The sequence below is a fragment of the Sturnira hondurensis genome, unplaced genomic scaffold (genome assembly GCF_014824575.4).
Source record: "Sturnira hondurensis isolate 20B ecotype Veracruz unplaced genomic scaffold, ASM1482457v3 Scaffold0025598, whole genome shotgun sequence".
In the NCBI taxonomy this organism is placed as follows: Eukaryota; Metazoa; Chordata; class Mammalia; order Chiroptera; family Phyllostomidae; genus Sturnira; species Sturnira hondurensis.
In genome coordinates, this window is record NW_028098229.1 from 2,299,319 (window position 1) to 2,307,730 (window position 8,412).

At 45.0% G+C, this 8,412-nt stretch overlaps 1 protein-coding gene and 1 long non-coding RNA gene across 2 annotated transcripts in view; one reads left to right on the forward strand and one right to left on the reverse strand.

The window, feature by feature from the left end:
- The window catches only part of CUL2 (cullin 2), a 130,845-nt gene extending 126,758 nt beyond the window's left edge, over positions 1-4,087 (reverse strand). Inside the window, exon 1 of the mRNA XM_037039884.1 lies at positions 4,023-4,087. The gene's annotated coding sequence lies outside the window, so the exon portion shown is untranslated. The remainder of the gene's footprint in view (positions 1-4,022) is intronic.
- A 957-nt stretch (positions 4,088-5,044) lies between these two features.
- Positions 5,045-7,748, forward strand: LOC118982723 (uncharacterized). The gene is made up of 2 exons (XR_005065590.1): positions 5,045-5,347; positions 7,104-7,748. It is a non-coding gene; the product is annotated as an uncharacterized LOC118982723 (long non-coding RNA).
- Positions 7,749-8,412: the final 664 nt, after the last annotated feature.

Sequence of the window (8,412 nt, forward strand, 5' to 3'; positions counted from 1 at the left end):
CTGACAGTCTGATGGGTACTCCTTTGTAGGTGACTGTCCCCTTATCCCTTGATGCTTCTAGGATTCTCTCCTTCATTTTGGTCTTGGCTAATGTAATTATGATGTGCCTTGGTGTGTTCCTTCTTGGGTCCAACTTCTTTGGCACTCTCTGAGCTTCCTGGATTTCCTGGAAGTCTATTTCCTTTGCCAGACTGGGGAAGTTCTCCTTTATTATTTGTTCAAATATGTTTTCCACTAGTGGCTGTTTCTTTCCCCCTTCTGGTACCCCTATTATTTGGATGTTGGAACGTTTAAAGATGTCCTGGAAGTTCCTAAGCCTCTCCTCATTTTTTTGAATTCTCATTTCTTCATTCCTTTCTGGTGGGGTGTTTTGTTCTTCCTTCTGGTCCATTCCATTGATTTGAGTCTCAGTTTCCTTTCCATCACTATTGGTTTCCTGTGCATCTCCCTTCATTTCAATTAGTTTAGCCTTCATATGTTCCTCTAATTTGTGACTTTGTTCCTCTAATTTATGACTATAATCTACCAGTTCTGTGAGCATCCTGATAAACAGTGTCTTGAATTGTGCTTCTGAGAGGCTGGCAATTTCTTGGTCATTGAGAATTATCGGCTCTGGGACTTTGAGTTCTTCTTGCGCCATCTTTCGGGCTGTTTGTGCCTGTTCCCTAGCAGGATCGGAGCCCCAAGGTTTTCACCAGAGCAGGGCAACTAAGTCGCTGGGTTGTGACATTGTATGTGGGGGTGGGGTCAAAGAGGGACAATGGCTTCCTGTCTGCCGGCCTGCTGCCGAGGCCCCGGCGCCGCAGCCACCACCGTCACCAGGCCCACACATTTCGTTCCACTGCACGCGAGTGTGCCACCGCCATCAGCCCTCCACCACTGGGTTCGCCCCCTGGGGCCTGCGTGGTCCGTCTCACTGTGCGCGAATGTGCGACCGTGGTCAGTCTGCCCCACACCCCGACCGGTTCCAGGCTGCCTGCGCGCCCAGGTCGGGGGACCTGTCCTGCCTCCTCTCCTACCGTCCCGCTGAACGGTTTGTAGTTGTCGGACTTCCATATAATTCCGTTTTCTGGTCTTTGGGTGTGTCCTAGTTCTCCAAACCTTTGTTGTGTTCAAACTTGGTTATGGGAGAAGGCACAGTGTCTCCACCTATGCCTCCATCTTGGCAGAAGTCTCCCTTAAATTTTTAAACCACAATCACAAATGCAATATGTCAAACATTTTCAAGCATTTCACATTCTAAACAAAGCAAAGCAATAATAGCAAATCTTTAGGACATAAACACTATTATAAATCAATGTCCAAACATACCAGTTTACTAAATCAGACCCTTTTAAACTTTCAATACTCTTTACAGTCACATTCTCTTAGATATTTCAATTTAAACTAAAATAGTTCTGGTCAAGATGGTGGAGTAGGTGGAAGCTGTACTCACCTCCTCCCACTAAATCACAGAGCAAGCAACCTGTAGAACCATATGAAGACTAGCAGAACAGAAGTCCTCTAACTAAGGATATAAAGCAGCCACACTGAGAATGGTGAGATGGTGAAAACAAATAAAAACAAGCTTGCTTGACTGACACCTACAAGTGGCAGTTGAGAATCTGGAGGAACATCTCAGCAGATGTCTCCCCTTAAAAGCAAGGAGTCTCAGCCGCACACTGGGATCCCCAGCCCCAAGCACCAATGCTTGGGAGAGGAATCCATATTATATGAGGCTGTGAAAATCAGAGATTTCATCCATCCAGGTGATAAGGAAGGCTGTTGGAAACCCAGGCATCCTCTTAAAAGGCCAAGAAACAAATGCTTGCAGGTACTTATCTTGGGCTCCAGGAAAGAGACCATAGCTTGTGGGAGCCAGAGACATACAGGAAGAAACTGAATGGTGTGGCTTTGGGGCAAGGGCTGATGGAACAGTCTCCAACTTCCCTGTGTTGAGTCCTCCTCCCCCATGGCCCCACGGGAACCATTTTTTTTCTTTTAGACATTTTTTTAATCCTTACCTGAGGGTTTTTGTTGCTTTTAGAGAGAGAAGAAGGTGTGAGGGGGCAGAGGGCGGGGGGGGAGGAGAGATGTGTCAATGAGAAAAAGAAACATTAACCTAGGTATTTGCCCTAACTGGGAATCCAACCTGCAACCTTTCAGTGACAGGATGATGCTCCAGCCAACTGAGCCACCTGGCCAAGGTGACACCATTTTTCAGGTTAGGCCTTTCCCCCAGACAGGCATTAGGCTAGTGAGGTACACTAGGTCTACCCTACCCAACTAAAACACGACCAGAGTCAGAGCTCTTGTCAAGTTCAGGGGGTGCCAAACACGGGCAGGGAGAAACTGAGTTGTGCAGCTTCAGGGTGAGGGCTGACTTCCCCCACAGTGAACAAGGGCCAACTTTCCTATATGGAGCCCTTTCCACCACACAGCCATCAGCCTGGTGAACTACACCAGCTCTTCCCTGATGACTCCCTAAAGCCCCATCCTACCCAATTTACATACCATCCCAGGCTCCCCCAGTAGCAACCAGTCTGGGCCTGCATTGTAGTCTGTCTAAATAGAAAAACTCTTTTTAAAAAAGAGTTATTCCAGTCAAGCCCAGTGGGTGAATCTGAATTGCGAGGCTTTAAAACGAGGGCCATGCTCCCACATGGCTCACAGGCACTGTCGCCATTCCTGGGTTGAGACCTCATTCCATATAGCCAATTTATTTCTACAGTTTATTTTTATTTTTATTATTGACACTATTATACATGTCCCCATTTTGCTCCACTTTGCCCATCTCCACCCAGCCCCTACCCCTCCTTTACCTCTGGCCATCATCACACTGTTGTCTGCACCTGCGGGTCTTGCATCTATGTCCTTCGGGTAATCTCTTCACCTTCTTTCATCCCGTTCTCCCCTCCCCCCTTCACACAGCCAAATCTTAGTTTGCATTAGCCTTATGAACTCTACTTGCTCCACCCTGTTGAAATCCTGAGACCCCTGTGCCACTGCTTGGGTCTGCAAGTCCCAGAAGGGTGGCAGCTTGTCATTGTGTACCCGGAGTGGCTTCAGACCCAGCACTGAAACTGAGTTTGAATCTGTATGAACCTAGTGAACACCACTCGCTAGACCCTTGTTACTCTCTGAGAATCTCCCTCACAAAAGTCGAGTACTGTCTGAGGCTCTTTTAGTGTCTGAGCCTGGTGGTCTGCTGTCAGGTGATGGGAGGTCTCAGAGTACCTTGGGTTTTTCATGCAGACCTGGTACAGTTGGAAGCCATAGTTGACTCACAGCTTGGTCCTACCCACAAACACACCTAGGCCCAGCACAGGCAACTTTCAACTGTGGTTTGCTTTGTAGCTTGTTAGGTAGACTAAGGCCAGTCACAGGCAAGGTACAACGCTGGCCTGCACTGCAGTTTGTCCCAAGAAGCCCTAGAACCAAGACACCTGGTGGAGGGCTTCAGATCACAACAGAGTGCAACATGCAATTAGCTTTGATAGAGGAACTCACGAGATAAAGATTTTAGATTTAGTTATAGTTGACAGACTTAAGTGATTAATACAGGTGGGAAAGTATTGTTCCAGGGACTGTAATACGTGACCTATGTGACTCCAGGAGGTCGACAAGGGAGACAAGAAACTCAACCTTTGTGCTCCAAGGGGTCTGCAAGCAGATGGGATGCTATCTATAGGGAAGGTATCTGAGCCAGTGTTCCAGGGAGGAAACGTCTGAGATGCAGATACAGAACTGTTGATCAGTAGGTAAAGAAATACTGGGAAACTTGCCCTGGACTGAAACCCTTATCTAATTAACCTTTTTCCAAATCCCTTACCTACCGTTTTCTTCGCTTTAAGTATAAAGGACACATGGACAATAATTAAGGTGGGGGGCGGAAATGGGAGGGAGGTGGAGAGCACTGGGGGGGGGCAGGGCTGGGAATATAAAACCGAAAACTACTGGAATAAGAATTAAATAAAAAATAAAATTAAAAAAAGTATGCTCGAGATGAGTTGTTAAGATGGTTTTTAGGGCACATAACCCACCGTCTTCTTAGATCCTCACTGCCCGAAAAAAGTGCCCCAGCGCTCCGCCAGAGCATCCTCCCTGCCTCTGCCCCCACCTCGGTGGAGGCGCGGTTACCGCAGCCTTCCTTGTTTAGTCCGAGGGCTTCTATGGAGTGCCACGCCAGCCCAAGGCGCTTCCTCCCCGCGCACCCCGGCCCCAGGCGGGAGTCTCCTTAATCTTGGACCGCAGTGACCGTTTGAGCGTGAGAAGTGCAGCGGCAACAGGAAAGAACTGACGGGTCTCGAGGACGCAGAGAGCCAGGCCTCACATGAAGAGGAAAAGCGGAGGGAGCCGAGGTTTGTTGTAGGCGGCGTGCGGCAGTTGCGCGGGCAAGGAGAAGGCCGAGGGTGGCAGAGGAGGGACGCGGTGTAAATTCTTGAGGTTTGCCCAAGTCCACAGCATCGGAGTTGCCGGGATGGAGTTGGTGGGGCGGCCGCAGCGGCGACAGGGGAGGAGAAGGGCCTAGCGGCGCGTAGGGGTGAAAAGGGCAGGAGGGACCCGCCTTGTTGCCCCGCCTCCCCCGGGTTGGCTGCTCCCGGGGCTGAGAGCAAGCCTGCAGTGGACGGAGGGAGAGGGCCCGGGGACACCGGCGCCAGTAAAGGAGAGAGTCGCGGAGGGCGCACCGAACCCTGGTGCCAGTGCTCCCGCCCGCTTGCCTCTTGCGGCTGCGTCTCCCCGTCCCTGACAGACACTCGTAGGTCGTGCACTGAGGATTAATATGTGTCAGGAAACAGCAGAGACTCCACGACGGGTAAATTGGCTTTTCGTTTCGGGCTGGGTCGCGGGGGGGGGGCGGGGGGGGCGGCTGCGGGGTGAGGGTCCGAGGGCCGCAGATGCTCTCAATCCGCTGCGGGCGAAGCCGCCATTTCTCTTAACCCAGCTGCCGCTCCCGCTGGGCGGAGCGCGAGCGAGCGAGGCCGCGGAGAGCGTTGAGGGCGCGCGGGACCGGGTCGTGGGTGTAAAAGCAGTGAGTGTGCGTGTGCCTCTCACCGCCGCGCTGCGGGGCGTTTTTTTCCTTCCCCTCAAGGTGTTTCACGTCGTGGTCTCGCTACCTGTTTCTCAGCTGTCACGACCGGAGAAAGGACTCGCAGTCTTACCAGGCACCAGGCAAGGCCCGGTTGGAGCGGTGGATGCGGGGGTTGAGGAAGAACTGTGGACCCGGTATTCGAGCGCTGCCTTCAGAGGTCGATACGGGCGCCAAGATGCAACAGATCCTAACCTAGCACCGCCGGTCCTCTTAAAATTCTGTATTTGGGTCTATTTAGTCACTAAAACCAACAGGTTTAATGACTGATTTTGACAGGTGAGGGAGGAAATTCAGTGTTTTAAGGAAAGGATCATTCTCAGCCAGAAAGAACCTGACTTGATTATTTGACTGGGGTAAAGTGATGTCTTCTGAAAAACGTGTATTCATTGTACTGGGGAAATAAAAGTTAATGTTAAGGTATTAAAATTAAATGAAAGGCCTGGGAAGAAACAATTAACTGATTTGCAACTCTAAGTGTGTTGTAAACCACTGTCTCTTCCCGATTTAGCTTTGTTTGTTTGTTTGTTTGTTTGGGGGTGCAAATAGTTACCTTACTCTAGTGAGAGAGAGCGAGAGAGTGCTTTTGATTTTGTAGTAATTGAAATCTTTGGATACTTGGATAACTCATTCTAATGTCAGTGGTATTAAGTATGCTGGTCCCTTTTTGTTGCTGCATGTAAAGTTTTTAAAAAATTATTATACAGGTGGCTCCTGTTTTCAGGGGGGAAATCTCATAAAGGGCTGTTAACTATCAGATGACACTAGGAGTAAATATTTTTACATCTAATCACTTCACAGATAGGAGAGCAGGTTTCTAAACTGACAGTTCTGTTAAGTGGCTGGCAGTTAATTTGAGCTGTATTGTAACTCAGCTCAAGTTAACCCTAGGTCTCCTGATGTGTAAACCATTGTCCTTGACATTAGGATATCAGATTAAACCCTACGGAATCTGCCCTTCTAACACATAATGAATTACACCTATATAGGACTGGTCTATCATGGTTGTTTTAATATGTGTTAGGATAAAACTTAATCATTATTGTGAGGATGTTCCATTAAGTTTCATTACATTATGTTAGAAATGTCAGCCAGCAGCCCTGACCAGCAGCCCTGAATGTTGTCTTTCAAAGAGAAAGGTTGCTGGCTGTGTCCAGATCAGGGCACTGTCAGGGCATGTGTTGCAAGTTCAATCCTGGTTGGGGCCTGTACAAGAGGCAGCCTATCAATGTTTCTTTCACACGGATGTTTCTTTCTCTCTTTTTCCTCCCTTCCTCTCTCTCCAAAAATAAATAACATCTTTAGAAAAAGAAGAAATAGCAACCAACTTTTTAAAAAAGATTATATTTATTCATCTTTAGAGGGGAAGGGAAGGAGAGAAGGAGAGAAATATCAATGTACGGCTGCCTCTCATGGGTCCCCTGATGGGAAGTGGCCCGCAACCCAGGCACGTGCCCTGACCCGGAATCAAACCTCTGGTTCACAGGCCCGTGCTCAATCCACTGAACCACACCAGCCAGGGCCAGCCAACTTTTTTTATACTTTGAAATTTTTTCCCACAGCTGTCAGAGTAGGTAAGGTAGATTTAAACTGCTTTTTTTGAGACAGAGAATTGGAGAAACCGATTCTTTTTTTTGTAAGTTTGCAAAAACATGCTTAGGCTTATTATATTTATATCTTTGCATCAGTTGTAGACCAGAAACAGATTACAATAGAACTCAGGTTGTTTTTTTTAAGATTAAACTTTTTAATTCTCAGGAAAATTTATTGAAGAATTAATGTACCAATGTGTTTGAGTTTATATATTTTGAAGATTATAGCCTGGGGTTTTTTTTAACATAAGGTATTATGATTTGTATGAACTTTTAGGCATTTAGGTTTGTCTGAATAATTTAAAGGCATTACTGAACATGGAAAATTTAATTTTATTGAGATAAATTCATAAAACTTAATGAAGTTAAAATACCAAGTTTTATGCTATCATGAATTTAGGAAGCTAGTTTAAAGTTCGATTTTTTTTTCTCTTTTTTGGGAGGGTTAATGTTTTTATAGGCTCTTTAGTATTCATCAGAGTCACCAAAGTAGCAGTGATCACACACATGAAAAAATGTGAAATACCACAGATCCTTCACCACCAAATAAAATGTTGTGGAAATCTGATAGTCCTGAAAACAAATCTAGTGAGAGCACAAACATGCATCCTCAGTTAGAGAGAGGATTGGTGGTAAGTAGCTTTGTTGTTGCAACTTTCACGTATAATTATTTTTAACAATTGCTCTATAAAAAATAATAGGTGGCAATAACATATCTGGCTTGTTGGTCATTGTCATATGGTTATATTATGAAAATTTCATCAATTTCTTTCGTTCCTGAACAAGTTACTGTAGAAATAATATGCTGACCCCTACCTGAGCATCTAAAAATGGACTCCAGCAGGTGAGAATAAGATAATACATGTATTTTTTAACAGTGAGAGAAATGCAGGACATCTTTCAAGGAAAGGAACTTTTCCATATTTTCCTGGGTCTTATTAATGTGTCTTTTATCCTGTGTTCATTCAAATAATTCAGTTTTTTAAAACTTAGCCTTATTTCTTTTGTATAATGTTGGTACCATTCAGTTATCTTGCCTCTAGCTGTCTGTGGTAGGAGACTGAAAAATAAAATAAACTCAATAACTATTTTTAGACTTAACTTTCCCAAATTTTACAAAATATTAGATTTCATGTCTAGAGCCTGCACTGAAGAACAAAACAATTTCACTAAGGTAATTAAGACATCTATATTTCCCCATTATAAGACCTTATATTATGTAATAGATAATATGTTTGCAATAAACATATAACACTGTGCTTTTATAAGCTTCTAAGTAAACCCAGTAGAGTACCATGTGGCTTTCTGCATCTGATTGTCAAGTAGTTTAATACTCAGCTTACTTTTATAAAATATTGTGTATCTTCTGGTTCTCTTTTCTGCCTGCTAGGATAGAAATCAGTTTTACTCAATGTAATCAAATATTGAGAAGCATTGGTCTTCTCTGTGCATAATTACTGGGTTGAGGAAATTAATAGTTAGATTTCATTGACATCTAATTGAAAATATAGTTCTCTGTTGAATATAGCAGTAGCTTTGTGCTACCTATGTAGATAAACCATGTTTTTGTTTGAGAGTAATAGAAGGTGGGTTTGGTTATTAAAGTATTAGAAGATCTTTTATGGCAAAATTACTTAAACTATTAATACTTTCAGTTTTGTGGGTAAATTTTCCAAAGTGTTGTGTATGTCTGAATGATATGTTATCAATTACTCTTCTATAGCAGTTGTCATTTCAAACTGTAGCTCTTGG